Raw genomic sequence first — 18,362 nt, 5'->3', positions numbered from 1 at the left:
CTTATTTTAACCCCTTACAGTTGCTGGTTGTTCCAGATCTACTACTTCATACTGGGCACAGCCATCTTGGAGCTTAGATATTCTTTCATGGTGTGAGTGTGACAGAAGTGATGCCCATTCACAGATCAGTGTCGTTACACCGGCATTGCATACCTCCCATTTGTGCCTAGGCATTAAGGAATCAGGAGGTTCATTGAAATTTAGTGGAAGGGGTTGTGTCAGAAGGGGTGGAGTCAAAAGTGGATACTGGTTGGTATCATGGGTTTGTATAGTCAGTTGTTGGGTGTGTCTTGGTGGTTTGTGGGCTTTTCTGGCCTTCTATGGGCGGGGCTGAGGGAAATTCTGGCTCTCTCAGAGGGACAACAGGACAGAGCTCAGAATAAGGGACTGTCCTTCTTAAATAGGGACAGTTGGGAGATCTCAGGTTTGTATGCATGATACAGAGTGGAAGCTTTACATGTGGGCATTGGCTGCATTACTCATGTGGCCTTAAAGGGACATTCCAGTCAAAATTGAAATCCACATGGTTGCATTTCAGTTTTGAATAGAAACATTTTTCTAATATACATGTATATTGCAAATATGTTTCTAGTCAAAGATGTAATTCATCTATGTGCATTTATATTTTGACCAAAATGTCCCTTTAATATATAACTTTAAATCTATGTATAAAAAGTGGAAACATGTTAACATATCTCTCAGTTTTGTGTTTGGTAGCCCAAAGTATATGATACAATGGTGGAAAAGCCAGCAACATCACTGATCTGTGAATATTCACCACTTCTGTTAAAGGATGTAAGAATACAGGATCTCAAAGATGGCAGTGCTAAGTGTGAAAATGCAGAGCTTCACCAGCTGACACCTGCAAAGGATTCCAATAAGAGAATCGCTCTGAAGAGAGCTGAAGGCACAGGAGGAAAAACAGTAGCATGGTGAATGTTAATGTTGTTTAATGCCCCTTTAAGAGGATTCTCTCTGAGAAGGAAGCAATACACTTACTGAGCATTGTGGATGTTAGAATGTCTTGACCTTTAAAGTCGTCAATCCCCGGCCTAACCTTCTAACATTTATCAAATAACTTAAATATTAGATAATAAAACATTTTCAAACATTTAAACAGAACATACCTGATGTTCATAAATAACATTCCACATCAAAACATCCTGTCAATTCCCCACAGCGGTGCTAGTTCCCAAACCCACAAAAAACAAGATGGCCGTTATTCAAAAACTGGACTCAACTATATCCACGTTGAGTCCGTACCAAGCACACCTCCACTTTAATAGGGAACCCCTTGTCCCTATAAAACCAGTTGCCCGCTCACCCCATGGAGAGGCAACTACTTAAAAATCCTCCAAATCACTTGGCCATATTGCTTAAAATATTTTTCTGGGAACTAGCACCCCTGCCACCGACTGGACTGCACACCCACCAACCTTCTTACAAAAGAGCTAATTATTTTATTAACTTTTTTACGGCTCTTTTCAAGCTTATCATAATCCCACGCTGATCTCCAAACCAGGCGAGGAGTAATCTGTGACCAGATTATTTTAATTCCAGGGTAAAGATCTTTAATATTGCCCAAATCTTTTTTTATTCTTCTTACTAATTCCTTCTGAGGAATAATACCCAAATCATTCCCCCCCAAATGCAACACCAAGACATCAGGGTGATGAAAAACCTTGCTGTACTCGACAAATACTGTAAACAGAAGTTCCCAGCACAAACCCCTAATCCCAAACCATTTGACCTCCCATTGACCAACTGGACACCCGAGCTGCAGGCCGCCCATTTTCTTACTGGCCTCAGCATTGGCCCAATATATAAATGAATGCCCCATCACCCATAAGATCCTCACACCTGAAATACAAGAAATAAAAGAAAAACATTCAGGTTGTTGTTTGCTCAAGCATTCCCTCACATTCACCCCATTCTATTTTTTTTTTTTTTATATACCCTCAAATCAGGCCTAACATAAGATTTATAACGACTTGAACCCCATCTACCAATCTTTTTAACTATATCTTCCTTGAGACCTAGTATAGAAGCTTCAGTAGCAGCTCCTATACGGAATGAGTGGGACCCAAACTCTAATGGATTAAAACCCAATAAAACAATTGATCCCTTCAAAATGGCTCTAAATTGATACTGCGACAAAAAGGAACCATCTGAGTGAACCAACAATGGGCCATCCTGCAAAGGCCGTATAAACCATAATGCATCATTACCTGACAAGGACATATCGCTGACCCACTAGGGAACAGCACTATATTCTTGCCTTTTCCGTAAATGTCAGTTTTACTACTCCTCAGTAAAATTTCAACCCTGCTCTCATCCCATATTACATCTTCTTTTTGTAAACCCCCAGAAACTCTCCTACTAGGGCTTACCAATTCAGATAGCCTAAAAGCCCCCAAAAAGGCCAAGACAAAGGCCGTTCTAAACAATGTTACTTCAAATGCTGATGAACAAATGTCAGCCAATACTACCCAAATTTTTTCCAGCAAAGTAAATGTAATAGGCCTTCTCTTGTCTATACTCTTCACCTTCTTCTTTAAACCTTTAAGGATCTGACGTACCCAAAAAACCTTTGCAATGTCAAACAAATCTAATAAACGGAATCTAAAAGCTAAGGCAGACAATCTTTTTTCCAATAAGCAACCTGTGACATCATCAGACCCCTTCTTGAGTTCAGCCTGACCTAACCACATTTCCCATTCTCTCCAGACTGATACATAAGAAGACCAAGTACCTGGAGCCAAAGATTTCTTAATTAACTCAGCCAATCCTCCTCCCCAAGCTTCCATAATTGATCCGGGAACTTTGCTCCGACTACATCCGCCTGAGGAGCCAGCTCCCGAAAACGACTCCACTGTGAACGAGATAAAGCATCTGTAATCAAATTAAACTTACCAGGGATATGTTTTGCCCTGACAAAAACATTCATGCTCAAACATTTCAAAACCAGTACTCTCAATAAACGCAAAACTGGCAATGAGGACGCAGATAATGAATTGATAGCAGAAACAACACCCATATTATGTGGAATAATATAGATTTATTAACCAAATCATCCTCCCACACGTACCAGAATCGGAAATAATTAAAGAAAGACTAGATTTCGAGTTAAACCCAACCCCACCCAGTCTTGGGGCCACACCTCCGCACACCAATGACCCTGAAAATAAGCCCCGAAACCAACACCACCAGCTGCTTCTGTTATCAAATCCAAATCAACATTAGAGATCCTAGCTTCCATAAAGATTGCAGCTCCATTAAAATTTTTAAGGAACTCTAACCAAACCTTCAAATTATCTTTGTGACATTTTTTAACCCTTACAAAATGATGAGGCTTACTAACACCAGATGTAGCCAATGACATTCTTCTAGAAAAAACTCTACCAATGGGAATGATTCTGCAAGCAAAATTCAATTTTCCCAACAGAGATTGCATTTCACGCAAAGTCCCCTTACGGACACCCAGAAAGCGCTGAATCATTTCAGACAAATCCACAATCTTTTCCAAAGGCAACCTACATTCCATTTTTTCCGAATCAATTGTAATACCCAAAAAATTAAGGGCCGTAATTAGACCCTCAGACTTTTCCATCCTGACTTAAATTTAACTACCCATTCCAAAAAGGAACTAAAACACTCAAACAATGAACAAGAAATAGAACAACCCATCGGAAGGCAAAGGTCAATGTAGAAAAAACCATCAAAACAGCAACCCAAGAGATAGTGGGAAGAAGGATGAACCGGAAGCAATCGAAAGGCTGCCTCAATATCAACCTTAGCCAGTAAAGCAAATTGACCTGCCTCCCTAACCAACTTAACCACCATGTCAAACGATGTATAAGACACTGACGATAATTCTTCCGGAATGTCATCATTCACTGACCCACCCTTTGGAAAAGACAAGTGGTGAATAAGCCGAAATTTACCCGGTTCTTTCTTAGGGACCACACCCAAGGGAGAAATACTCAAATGGGGGATAGGAGAAACTTTAAAGGCCCTGCCATTCGGCCCAACGAAACCTCCTTCTCAAGTTTACTCCTAACAACATCTGGCCATTCCCTAGCTGACTTAAGATTACCTCTGTAATGAACAACTCCCCCTGAAGATGGGATTTTAAAACCGTACTCAAAACCATGGAACAATAACAAAGCTTTTTCTCTAAAGCCCTTCTGTTTAGCGTAGAGTACGAGCCACAGCTCCATCCCGCTTAACCTCACCGGAGTTAATCCCTTTTTCAGACAACTCCTGGGTTCCACCCAATTTGTTCTTTTTGAAACACTTGGAGAAAGAGTGGGAACCCCTACACCCTGAACACTCATGTCTAAATTTACAAGCTGATCCCCATTTGCAAATCTTTTCATTAAAAGCAAAACAGAAACCTTTTTTGACTGTTGCCGACGACCCACTCTGAAGTGACCCGCCGGCTCCCCCACAAAAAGGCTGCGAAGACCTTAACGGGGTCATTATTTTTAGCCAAAGGCCCATATCATCCCACTTCATCTCAGGCTTAACCGACAAACGTTGTCTAAATTGTTCATCATAAACCCACCAAGCCATACCCCCATATGTTCTCTGAGCAGCAGCTACTTCATCTAAATAACAAAAGAGAGCCGCACCTTGTTCAGGGCCCCCAGACCCTTTATTATCAACATTAGCCACTTTTGACTGGGGCAATCCAACAGCTTGAGACTGAATTGCTGACCCTACATCTTTTGCTCCCTCACCAGAACTCACTACTGACACATTATGCGGTGCAGATCCAGGAGGAACCCACAAATTGGCGACTCCCCCTGGAACTTTAACACCTTCTAACTTGGCTAACAAGTCCCTTAAACCCGCTACAACAGTTACTGATAAAGGATCAACATTCACACCAACTTTTTCAACCCCCACATTCACTTCCATGGCCCCAAATCCCTCATTACCTGACCCAAGATCCTGAGCCGCAGCAGACTGATCCACTTGAGAGTCAGCCATGACCTTCTCCCTACTCTGGAACCCAGGAGTCCTAGGTTCCATATTAGCCATCACTTGTTGACTTCTTTCAGCCTGCAAAATAGAAACATGTGACAAACCCCCCCGAAGGTGCCCAAACACCAATGCCCCTACTAGCCGTAGACATACCCAACCTACTATTAACTAAAACCCTTCTACTCCTCTTAGCAGCCGTAACCTCTAACACTTCCCCCCTTAAGTCCCCATACCTCTTGCGTTGTCTACCTCTACCTTGTATTCTCCCATTCCGAGACCTGTTTGGATGTTGAACAGAATTAACCGAACTATTAAATGTATTGTTATGACTCCGTCCCAAAATCCCCTGATGACCAAAATTAAAATTGTTGGCCGTACTCACCCCTGCTTCTTTTCCCCTTGAATTAGAACGTCCCGCCACCGGAACGCCGTCCTCTATATCAAGCCTGATATTATCCGTCCAGGATTCCTGAAGGCCATAAGCTTCCCCACTCAGGCCGTCATTTCCCACCACCAAGAAACCTGGAGAATTCACAGGCCGTGACCCAATCTCATTCCCTTTTAAAAGAAAAACATTTATTAGAAACAGGTACATTTTCAACCACTTCCACATTCCTACCCCTCAAATTTCTTATCTCACCCCTTAAAATTAAATCACTCGATGCCCTAACTGACGGTCTAAACTGGCGAAGCGGATCAACTGAACTGGGAGAAGGAGGAATAAAATCCTCCTCAGAAGAATCTAAATATAGGGCTAATTCCCCATCGCCAGTACCAACCTCCATATTATGCTGATTCTCACTTACTTCAACCCCCTTAACTCTCTCATCTAATACCCGATAAGACTGCTCCTCAAAACTGCTACTAGGCCTCAAAACCTGGGCCGTCTTTGGAACATTATGTACCTGCGCCTCAACCGCCTGCGATAAAACGGCCGAACCTGAAACCCCTGCCTCCCTATCATCCTCACCCCTCTTTCTCTCTAAAACACCTACTGACCTAACACTAATCACTTGCTCATTACCCGCTAAACTAGGCCTCAACGGACCGTCACCTTTACTAACTTTCCTCTTTCCTTTAACAGCCTCTTTCTGGCCTAAATTGGCCATCTTACCCTTAGGCAAAGAATCGCCCTTCTTTACAGAAACTTTCACTTGCTCCAGTAGAGAACCACTGCTCCTGGATAGCATAGCAGGATCCCCAATCTCAGCTCCGACCTGCCGACTCCCAGAACCGGAACCTGTTTTCTTCTTCACGGACGCCTTTAACCCCGGACTGGGGCTGGATCTCCTCCGTCCGCCGTTACTGCCTTCCGAATCTGGATCCAAACAGACCGGAGGCCTAGAACGCCTCACCGGTCTAGAAGCAGCATCCTCTTTATCGTCCCTCACTCCGATATCCGAAACGAACAGAGGACGTAACTTATCTTCGAGTCAGGTAGGGCCCATTTTAGCGGCTTCCAACTTAAGTTGATCGAAAATAGCATCAAACTGCGCCATCACAAATATCTCTAACAACGAGCACTTTCCACAGAAGTTTTCTTAACAATCTGATGACAGATTCTCCCGCTCTTTTCATTAAATGCGTAGTAGCAAGTGCTAAGCCCGCCCCCAACACATTCCTAACCAATCAAAACCCACTAGGCCTATTCCTCCAACGGTCAAGGCCCCTTCCCGTTACTTCGAACTCCCAGGGGCTCCCTTACAAGTGCACTGTCGTTTTTAAAGAACATTCAATGTCAATAGTATAATATGTATGACAAATCGTTTAATTCATTAGATATTGCTATGTGAAAATGTCACATTTGTCTCAGGTGGCTTTTCAGTCTTTTAGAGGCACAGCCTTTTACATTAGTTAAATTGATATAATTAGGCATTAATTCAATACTTTGTTGCATTAGATTATTTTGTTATTGCAGAAATAGTTTTCTGTAACTACCTGTTTCCCCCCTAGCAAAGAGGTTAAAGACACAGGGACAGATAGTCAAAAACATGCTCAAAATCGTTGGTGGCTTTTTTGAGCATTTTATTGTAATGTAGGTCTCTCTGCTTCACATCCAAAACTCTGCATAGTGAGATAAACAGCTAATAATAAACAGCTAATTCAAGACGTCTCACCAAAGCAGAGAGCTTTAGATCATTGGGCCCACAGAGTGCAAGTCCTCAAGAGGACACTGCTAGTGACTTGAGGCTTAGTGATGTCGCGAACAGTTCTGCCGCGAATAGTTCGCAGCGAACATAGCATGTTCGCGTTCGCAGCAGACGGCGAACATATGCGATGTTCGATCCGCCCCCTATTCGTCATCATTGAGTAAACTTTGACCCTGTACCTCACAGTCACAAGACACATTCCAGCCAATCAGCAGCAGAAACTCCCTCCCAGACCCTCCCACCTCCTGGACAGCATCCATTTTAGATTCATTCGGAGCCTGCATTCTTAGTGAGAGGAGGGACAGTGTAGCTGCTGCTGATTTAATAGGGAAATCGATAGCTAGGCTAGTGTATTCAGTGTCCACTACAGTCCTGAAGGACTCATCTGATCTCTGCTGTAAGGACAGCACCCCAATAAGTCCTTTTTAGGGCTAGAACATCAGTCTGCTTTTTTTTTTTTCCCTGTGTAATCTAATTGCAGTTGCCTGCCTGCCAGCTCAGACTCACAGCGTATACTGTGCCCACTTGCCCAGTGCCACCACTCATATCTGGTGTAACAGTAGTGTACATTTAAAAAAAAAAAAAAAAAAAATTAATTCGAAATAATAGCAGTCATTTTCCTTCACACGTGTGCGTTTGAGGTCCTGCCAGGCCACAGTGTGACACCAGTGCAAGTCATATCTGCTAAAAAAAAGTAGTGTACATTTAAAATAAAAAAAAACAACTTTTTTTAATTTGAAATAATAGCAGTCATTTTCCTTCACACGTGTGCGTTTCAGGTCCTGCCAGGGCACAGTGTGACACCAGTGCAAGTCATATCGGCTAAAACAGTAGTGTACATTTAAAAAAAAACAAAAAAACTTTTTTTAATTTGAAATAATAGCAGTCAGTTTCCTTCACACGTGTGCGTTTCAGGTCCTGCCAGGGCACAGTGTGACACCAGTGCAAGTCATATCTGCTAAAACAGTAGTGTACATTTAAAAAAAAACAAAAAACTTTTTTTACTGTGAAATAATAGCAGTCAGTTTCCTTCACACGTGTGCGTTCCAGGTCCTGCCAGGGAACAGTGTCACACCAGTCCAAGTCATATCTGTTAAAACAGTAGTGTACATACATTTAAAAAAAAAAAACTTTTTTATTGTGAAATAATAGCAGTCAGTTTCCCTCACACGCGTGCGCTCCAGGTCCTGCCAGGGCACAGTGTCACACCAGTTCAAGTCATATCTACTAAAACAGTAGTGTACATACATTTAAAAAAAAACAAAAACTTTTTTTACTGTGAAATAATAGCAGTCAGTTTCCCTCACACGTGTGCGTTCCAGGTCCTGCCAGGGCACAGTGTCACACCAGTGCAAGTCATATCTGCTAAAACAGTAGTGTACATACATTTAAAAAAAAACAAAACCTTTTTTTACTGTGAAATAATAGCAGTCAGTTTCCCTCACACGTGTGCGTTTCAGGTCCTGCCAGGGCACAGTGTCACACCAGTGCAAGTCATATCTGCTAAAACAGTAGTGTACATACATTTAAAAAAAAACAACCTTTTTTATTGTGAAATAATAGCAGTCAGTTTCCCTCACACGTGTGCTCTCCAGGTCCTGCCAGGGCACAGTGTCACGCCAGTGCAAGTCATTTCTACTAAAACAGTAGTGTACATACATTTAAAAAAAAACACCTTTTTTTACTGTGAAATAATAGCAGTCAGTTTCCCTCACACGTGTGCGTTCCAGGTCCTGCCAGGGCACAGTGTCACACCAGTGCAAGTCATATCTGCTAAAACAGTAATGTACATTTAAAAAAAAAAAAAACTTACACTACCTGAACGATACAACATCATACCTGATGTTTTAAAGCACGTTATTCCTAACAATTTAGGAATGTTAGGTGATTTATGCCCTTTATGGATTAAAACCAGACTCTGCATCAACTATGTAATTTTCCATGGGAGTTTGCCATGGATCCCCCTCCGGCATGCCACAGTCCAGGTGTTAGTCCCCTTGAAACAACTTTTCCATCACTTTTGTGGCCAGAAAGAGTCCCTGTGGGTTTTAAAATTTGCCTGCCTATTGAAGTCTATGGAGGTTCGCCTGGTTCGCCGGTTCGCAAAATTTTGTGGAAGTTCGTGTTCGCCAACGCAAAATTTTAGGTTCGCAACATCGCTATTGAGGCTATGGGATTGATTTATCAATGCGTCAACCTGACTACATTCGCTGTGTTAAATACGCTCCCTTTACATCGCTAATGCGAATCTCCATTCAGTGACCTTCTTGATAAAAAAAACTGTCAAACTCACGCATGTCAAGTAGACGCAAAGAGCATCGCACTGTTGATAAATATGAAGCCTTTCACCGTTTTTACTCTGTACGCCATTTTACTTACAAAATGTCTTTCTTGTCCATGAATTAGAACAGTTCATTAATGTAATATTTAGTTGGTTAACTTGTGTCCTATTATTATACAAGTACTCACAATAAATCTTACATAAATTTACTTTTGCATATATACTGTATATTTGTTTGCTTGAACGAGTATTGCAAATGTAAAGACATTAATCATGTTCATTGTTAATGACTGTATGAGAGGATAAACAGCATATAACTAAATGTTTCTGTGTTGGAAGACATGCCCTATTATAGTCTAGTAACACCCCTTTGATTTCTATGGCATTCTCATGCTCAAAAGTGGCGAATTGAGAATCAGGTTCACTGCGTCAATCGAGTCGCGAGCGTACCAGTTGAATGTTTCAAACATTTTTATTTTGTCAAATAAAGTCGTATGCAAATTCGAATTGCTAGTAGTATGCTCAAATAATGTGAGCATGGATTTGAAATGAACTAATCTCGCCCGTGCATTTGTTACAGCAAACTGGCCTACATTTTACTATGTTGACGCATTGTGTGGAGCATGGTGCAAAGGCCACTGAAGACAATACTGTAAGTTTATGAATGGATTGGAATGGGTTTGAATTTGAAAAATGTTATAAGAGTCATGAAAAGCAATTTGCAATTGAAATTAGACTTATTTGTGGACAGGGACAATTTCTATATGCCTCTAAACACATTCATACAATCATAATTTAGTGTCGTGCACTGTCAATGTGTTTGTAACCTCAAAAACAAATACTATATTTTTGTTTGTTTGTGGACACCTCTACTAATTATTGAGTGCAGGTGTTTCAGCCACTCTCTTGCCTAAAGGGTAAATCAAATCCTGCACACAGCCATGAAACTTCCATAGACAAACACTGGCAGCACAATGGATTGTATGGAATGGCTCAGTGAAATTAAAAGTGGCATTGTCATAGGACACCGCTTTTGCAATGAGTCACTTTGTGAATTTCTGCCCTACTAGATCTGCCCCAGTCAAATGTAAGTGATTTTATTGTAAAGTGGAAGTGTCTAGGGGCAAAAACAGTCCAGCCGCAAAGTGGTATTCCATGTAATCTCACAAAGTGGTAGAACACACAAACTCACAAAGTGGTAGACCACATAAACTTACAAAGTGGTATACCACACAAACTCACAAAGTGGTATACTACACAAACTCACAAAGTGGTAGAACACGCAAACTCACAAAGTGGTATACCACACAAACTCACAAAGTGGTAGACCATGCAAACTCACAAAGTGGTAGACCATGCAAACTCACAAAGTGGTAGAACACGCAAACTCACAAAGTGGTAGACCATGCAAACTCACAAAGTGGTAGACCACACAATCTCACAAAGTGGTAGACCATGCAAACTCACAAAGTGGTAGAACACGCAAACTCACAAAGTGGTAGACCATGCAAACTCACAAAGTGGTAGACCACACAAACTCACAAAGTTGTATACCACACAAACTCACAAAGTGGTAGACCATGCAAACTCACAAAGTGGTAGACCATGCAAACTCACAAAGTGGTAGAACACGCAAACTCACAAAGTGGTAGACCATGCAAACTCACAAAGTGGTAGACCACACAAACTCACAAAGTGGTAGACCATGCAAACTCACAAAGTGGTAGAACACACAAACTCACAAAGTGGTAGACCACACAAACTCACAAAGTGGTAGATCACACAAACTCACAAAGTGGTAGACCATGCAAACTCACAAAGTGGTAGATCACGCTAACTCACAAAGTGGTAGACCACGCAAACTCACAAAGTGGTAGACCACGCAAACTCACAAAGTGGTAGACCACGCAAACTCACAAAGTGGTAGACCATGCAAACTCACAAAGTGGTAGACCACACAAACTCACAAAGTGATAGACCATGCAAACTCACAAAGTGGTAGAACACGCAAACTCACAAAGTGGTAGACTACACAAACTCACAAAGTGGTAGACCACACAAACTCACAAAATGGTAGACCATGCAAACTCACAAAGTGGTAGACCATGCAAACTCACAAAGTGGAGCTGCTTAATGCTTAAGAGCATAGCATGTAAAAATCTCAAATCATCTGTTGCATCACTCATGACAGAGTTCCAAAATGCATCTGTAAGCAACATCAATACTAGGACTCTGCATCAGTAACTTCATGAAAAGGGTTTCTATGGCCTAGGAACGGAATACAAGCCTCACGTCAACATGCGCAATGCCAAGCATCAGCTAAAGTGGTGTAAAGCAGTCTGGGTGTGGATGATGCAGGAGAATGCTATGTTTTGGAATCCATAGTTCCTGCTGTAAAGTTTGGTGTAGGAGAAATAATGGTTTGTGGCTGTTTTCAGGGTTTAGGCTAGGCCATTTAGTTCTAGTGAAGTTTCATCTTAATGCTACATGATACAAATACATTTTACACATTTGGGTGCTTCCAACTTTGTGACAACAGGTGGGGGAAGGCCCTTTCTTGTTTCAGTAGAACATGATTTGACGAGTTTGGTGTGGAGGATCCTGAGTGGTCTGCAAAGAGACCCAATCTCAACCCCACAAAATACCTTTGGGATGAATTTGAAAAGCTGTTTCCGAGCCAGACCCTCTCTTCTGACATCACACACTCCAAAACCTTGTGGAAAGCCTTCCAAAAATAGCAGCAGCTGTTATTGCTTCAAAGGGAGACAACCTCATATTAATGCACATGGTTATGGAATGGGGTGTCCAACAAGCTCTTATAGGTGTTATGGTCAGGTGTCCACATACTTTTGGGCATATAGTAAAGTTTTTCCAACTGTATCCAAACAAAATATTTGGTAAAAATGTCCAGTTCCTAATATGTTAGTCTGTACAGTATGTTCACTAACATGTACCCTAATTTCTCAGAAAAGGGACATTCTACAGAAAAGTGTGTTCCCCTTTAATGTGTTTCTAATGATCAATTTTACGTGTTGGAGTGTAATAAATTGTTTAACAATAGTCCCTTTTATTTTGTCATTTTAAATAGTTGCTTTTGCCAGTTGTATCACTACATATACTGAACATTTCAGTACTGCAGTAATATCTATAGAAAAGCTATGTAAACATGAAGGTTATGAAGAAACCACAATCCCATCACTACATACACATTTATGTCTGGTAGGGTTTAAAGCCCTGTCATTATCTAAATAATTTATAAATATTTAATTATATTAAATGACAATTGAATTATATTAAATAAACACATAGATTGAAAGATAAATATACAAGTTAACATACAGACAAATAAAGAAAATGCTTAGCTTAACTAATGATTTAGTGGCTTTGATAATAAAAAAACAAAATCTACCAGTAGACCTTGAATTTCTGTCTTTAACTCTTTCACAACAGGGTTAAAGTGTCTACATTGGAACAACTGTTCCGATGTAGACAAATTGAAACCACGTGATCATGCACACGAACGCAAGATTTCAATTATTGGATCGTGTCTGGGGGGCATCCCTACAACCCTAGGAATGCCCTCCAATCCTGGAAGCACAGAAGACTTCAGGACAGCCGTTAGCTATGACGTTCTATTCCGTCATAACGGCTTTAAAGCCCAGTGTAATTATGAAGGAATAGAACGGCATAACGCCATTTAAAGGTTAAAACATGCATGTGCAGTAACAATAACATAGGCCATTTTTAACCATGGAAATGATTCAGAGTTTATAGATGTTACTGAGCACAATCTCATAATCTCTAAGAATAAGCTGTGAAAGTATCTAAATAGCAGCCCAAAATTTCAAGCTCACTCTGTAAATTCTGGAATATTAACCCTACTTCCTACAAGAGGAGCTCATACAATCATTTAGACTCAAACATAATTTCTGGTAATATTCAACATTTTAATTTTACCCCTGACACCCTCATATGTCTGTAAGTCTCCTCTACTCCTAAGTAAAGTGTAAGCTTTTAGAAAAAAGAAACTCGTTATATACTTTTTCTTTACCGGTCTATCCATGTTAAAGGGACATTAAACCCAAGTTTTTTCTTTCATTATTCAGATAGAGAAAACAATTTAAAAAAAAAAGTTTTCAGTTGAATTCTATTATCAAATTTGCTTTGTTCTCTTGTTATTCTTTGTTGAAGAGCTAGACATGCCTGAAGAACTACATAACAGGAAAATAGTGCTGCCATCTAGTGCTGTTGTTAATGTATTATATTGTTACAAAACTGCTGCCATATAGTACTGCAGGCACGTGCGCACTCTTGAACTTACCTTCCAGCTTTTCAACAAAGGACAACGAGAAAACAAAGAAAATTGAATTATAGAAGTAAATTGGACGGTTGTTTAAAATTGAATGTTCTATCTGAATCATGAAACAAATTGGGTTTATGTCCCTTTAAAGTACACTTTTACTGTTTATATTTGGATTTTAAAACTGTTAAAGTGATGGTAAACTCTCCCCTTTATAAAATCAGATCTGGAATGTAAGCGCTATTTTAGATGGGGTTTTATTCATCATGCGCAATGAAGATGCACTATAACTTAGTTATTAATATAAATATGAAATTCAAATACCCCACGTTACACCACCCACTTCAAAAGTCAATTCTCCTGTCAGCTAAATGATTGAATTACTCTCCAATCAATGCTCTAGCTACAACAAAAGTGCCATATGGGGAGAGCGCTGATTGGACAACAATTCAATCTGTTAGCTCACAGAAAAGTTTACTTTTGAAGTGGGCGGAGGAGCATGCAGTATTTGAATTTCATATCTATAATAAAAAGCATGTTATACTGCATCTTCATTACAGCAAATTAATTAAACTCCATCTAAAATAGTGCTTACATTCCAGATCTGATTTTATAAACGGGAGAGTTTACCATCACTTTAAGTGTTGTTAACATTTGGAGAACTATGCAAATAAAGATACAGACATATGGCATATAAGTGACAAATTGTATATTGCCTGAGCATCTATCTCTACCCATATAGACAGCATACATCTGGTACTATGTGGTTAAGACCTCAATAAGCTTTTGCTGTGTTGCTGAAGAGTGTAATAGAGTAACCTGACCTTAAAAGTGGCCATCTGGGCAAAAGAAAGCCCTGAGGGCTAATGACTATTTCTCCTTCCTATGCTGCCCAAAGAGCTCACATTTACTGTAATTTGAAGTGCTATACAAATAGTGAAGAATTAAATTGCTTTTAAGAGTCTTTGGACCATATGCTACCAAGACCATCAGTAAAGAGGAATAAGCAGTGATTTTACTGTAAGTCAACTAAATAGCTTGTTTTTTCTTTTCTTTAGACACCTTTATAAGAGCTGTTTACAGGCTACACACAATAGGCAGCTATAATCTGTTATTACTAGTATTGCTAGCTGACATAGTGATATGTTATTATAAGGAACAAATACAAGTCCATGAATGATATCCACCCTTGAAGCTGTAGTTGCAGAAGGGTTGTTTTGTTAGAGATTTAATGGATAAATAGACAGCTGGATTGTTGTGGTTTGTTTTGTAAAGAAGGTTAGCTGTGGCTGAAGAAAGATGCAGTTAAGAGGTAAGTGCAAGAGGAGATGAAATGTTTGAATGAGTGTAACTTTATTTATCTGAATGGGAGCAAATGAAAAAAAAATGATATATGTGAGGTGTGTGATCAGGACTGTAGAGCTGGCAATCATATCTGTAGTATTTATAGTATTCACTATATTTCTTTTGTTTACATGAATAAAAACTATGTTGCATTAGAAACATGTAAATATAATATTTTAAGGCAAATAGAATGTGTTAAGAGAAGAAGTTTGTTTTTTAATTTACTTGGGTAACATATTGTTGTGTTCTTTACACATTAACTAAAACAGGGGAGACTAAAATGTGCAAATGACAAGTCACAGTGGAATTTCTGTTTCACTTTGAGGGTTAGAGAACATATTTTATAAATACCTTTAATTAAAAAAGTGTACAATGCTATATAAACACAGACCTACAAGCATAAGCTAATCTAGGCACAGACACAATATGTGCCACTACCATTTTTCCCCACACAAAACAGTGATAGCTTTTACTAGAAGCTCCTATTCTAATACAAATGTAATTCCAAACTGAAATGTAGTCCTCTGCATTCCAATTGTGTCCTTTTCTGTGTATAGGAGCAGCTCATACAGTCAATATACACCATTTGTAATGGGTTACTAACTGAACCAGCTAAACATATTCACAAGTGTTTTCCCTGTAATATTCTGTATTTGCAAAACCCTGCACAACAAAAATGACACTATATTTAAATCATAGGTAGCTCTTCTACAATTCAGTATCTAACTGCTGATATACACTGCATTTACTTTTAAATGTCTTTAATTCATAAATAAATAACTGTGTTTTAGGCAGTGAATTATGTAGCAAGGTATAATATTTTTCCTCTTTATTAACCAAAAACTGTATATTCCAGTGTTACCTCCATACGGTAAGCAAGGGAAGTAGCTTTCAGAATAGCCCCTTACAGTTATATATATAGAAATCTGATAAAAACACAACACAACATGTTTCAGGCTCAGTCTCTATTATTAATTATTTTTGCCTGGCCATTAGCCCTTAAAATTGTTTTCTATACGAATAACTCAATCCGGATATTTACAAAGATCTCAAATTTCAATTTGTGCTCCCCAAAACTATGACATAGAGAGGCTGTTTACAGTACCCACTCACGTCTGAAGGTAGCCAATAAATAATAAGAATTATGTTGAAAACCCCATAGTTTTTCTTTCATGATTCAGGTGGAACATACTGTACACTTTTAAACAACTTTCCAGTTCACTTCTATTTCAAATTTGCTTCATGCTCTTGGTATGCTTTGTTGAAGGAGCAGCAATGCACTACTGGTTGCAAACTGAACACATGGGGTGAGCCAATGACAATAGGCATATATATGCAGCCACCAATCAGCAACTAGCAGTGAGGTGCTTTGCTGCTCCTGAGCTTACACAGATAAACCCAAATTAAATAATAGAAGTAAATTGGAAAGTTGTTTAAAATTGAATGATCTGTCTCAATCATGAATGTCTAATTAATACGTTACTGTCCCTTTAAATATATTAAATGCTGATAAAGCAATAATTCATAATTGTATCAATTTATTTTTAATGTAACTATTTTCATGCAAAAATATTTGGTCACGTTTAAATAGTGCCCTTCCATATCTTTGATATAAATAATTAATGTAAAAAAATAAGTATTACTTTGTAATTTAAAATTTCAAATATTTTTTTAAAAGTTAATTTGCTTCAACAACATGATTGAATAGCTGAATCATTTTCACGCTGGTTTACATTGGTAACATGGTTATTTCCATTAGAAGATTTTCAAAATTTAAAGTTAAAGCGTTAAAGAGACTTTGTAAATCTGCTAAATATATATTCATACATGAAAAAGTCATGTAACTGTGTACGTAAAAGCCATTTCAATTTAAGCTAAGTCTACAGCTGACACCTCTTTTAGCAATAAAGAAGCACAAGTTGGACAAGAAAAGGTTGGTAACAAATTTGAAATGCACTTTATAGGAGCATTTTTGTAAATTTGAGCATGCTGGAAAAAAAAGACTATATGTAAATTTAAATGTTCACACTTTAATCTGTCCCTTTAATCTACCAATCATCCAGATTTTTTCCTTTCAACTTCTAAGAGAATTATATAATATATATAAGATTTTAAGGAATATAATGTTTATGTTAAAGAGATAAGAAATTACATTTTTTCAGAATAGGATGCCACATTTAATTAAGGACCCTAATCCTTTTAATATTCACACACATAAAGGCTTGTTCTTGTCTACCAATAAAAATAAAGCTGTGGGAATTGTAATTGCATGCAGACACTGCAACAGCATTGTGAGTAATTTTATAATTTTAATTCACATCAACATAGTTTTCTCCATATTAACACATTTTCAACTTTTCTTTTATATACAGGCAGGCTGGGAGCTCAGCATTTGTTTTTGGACACTAATAATTTGCTATTCTAAATTTTAAAACAGTGGTTAAAAAACATAAAGGCAACATAGGCGATTAAATCTCATTTTGTCTCTATCTAGAAAGCAATTGCTTATAAAGCTGACAGAAAATCATACTGTGTCTTAACAGTTAAAAACACCTAGATAAATAAAAATAATTATTTATAGTAATTATATATTGATTAAGCAGTCAGAAAAAGGACAGTGATGCTACATAATCTCTTCTGTAGTATATATGTATCTAGATGAGCAGTTTAAATCTCACCCTGACTTTCTAAAGAAGCAAAGTTTGATTGGCTAATTATCTTCCACATGAGCTCATAAAGGGACGTGCACAGAGCCTCCTTCTGGTTTCTCAATTACAAAATCTGCTGGCAGAGGTAACAAAAGCAAAACTGATGAAATGGGGCAGGAAAAATGATTTTTTAACAAAACAGCATGAAATACAGAGTGGGGAGCTAATCAACCAATGTGTCTTAATATTGATGTCACAATGGGAAATCCCTCATAATATACAAATTGGTTGGCTATCACTTTTCTATCTGACTTTTAGTCAGTGTTTAATCTAGGGTTGTGCTATGTACCCAGCTTATTAACGTAGCGAACCAAAGGAACCAGAAACCTTGAGCTTTCAAGCCTAAAGTGTGCTGAATTAGAGAGGTAAAGTGGGCCAAATTTTGATGGGGGGAGTGATAATTAGAATCTCATATAAACTTGATAAATAGTTTGTGAACGAGGATTTGACAAATTATAAAACAGACACTATTCCTAAAATTGTACTCCTAGTTTCTACGTTTTTCTGTTGTTCTGCATGTGTTTTTAAAGGGACACTGAACCCAAATTTTATTCTTTTGTGATTCAGATAGAGAATTACATTTTAAGCAA

This window comes from Bombina bombina, chromosome 3 (genome assembly GCF_027579735.1).
Source record: "Bombina bombina isolate aBomBom1 chromosome 3, aBomBom1.pri, whole genome shotgun sequence".
NCBI lineage: Eukaryota > Metazoa > Chordata > Amphibia > Anura > Bombinatoridae > Bombina > Bombina bombina.
Note: the sequence above shows the minus strand (reverse complement) of the source record.